This window comes from Hipposideros armiger, unplaced genomic scaffold (genome assembly GCF_001890085.2).
Source record: "Hipposideros armiger isolate ML-2016 unplaced genomic scaffold, ASM189008v1 scaffold_247, whole genome shotgun sequence".
NCBI lineage: Eukaryota > Metazoa > Chordata > Mammalia > Chiroptera > Hipposideridae > Hipposideros > Hipposideros armiger.
The window spans coordinates 169,130-169,708 of record NW_017731597.1 but is presented as its reverse complement, the minus strand read 5'-3'; positions in this window follow the sequence as shown (position 1 = coordinate 169,708).

The window sequence follows — 579 nt, the reverse complement described above, 5'->3', positions numbered from 1 at the left end:
GCAGGACGTGGGCTGTTCTAGGGCTCCACTCCTTCCGGGGCTGCCTCAGTTTTACTTTCTCTTATTTTATAGGGATTTCAAAGCGTGGTCCTTGGGGTTCTGTGGAGGTCTTGGGGGCGAAGAGCTTCCTGAGGGAGCAATAAATAACTAAGCAGGACTCTAGGCTCCCCCACAAAGGCAGCTAGCTGCTTTACATATCAGGCTCCCACAAGAGATTTCATTTAAAGAATGGCTTTGAGGTAAAAGAAAAATGTCGAGCCGGCCGGGTAACGTAGCTGGTTAGAGCGTGAGCTCTGAACAACAGGGTCACCGGTTTGATTCCCACATGGGCCAGTGAGCTGCGCCTGAGCTGAGCTGCCGCTGAGCTGCCAACGGGTGGCAGGATGGCTCAGCTGTACAAGGTTGCCAGTTTGACTCCCGCATGGGATGGTGGGCTGCGCCCCCCCCCGCCCCCGCAACTAGATTGAAAGTGGCAACTGGACTTGGAGCTGAGCTGCGCCCTCCACAACTAAGATTGAAGGACAACAACTTGGCTGCTCAGCTCGGGCTGGACTCAAACCGCTGTTGCTCAGAGCTCAA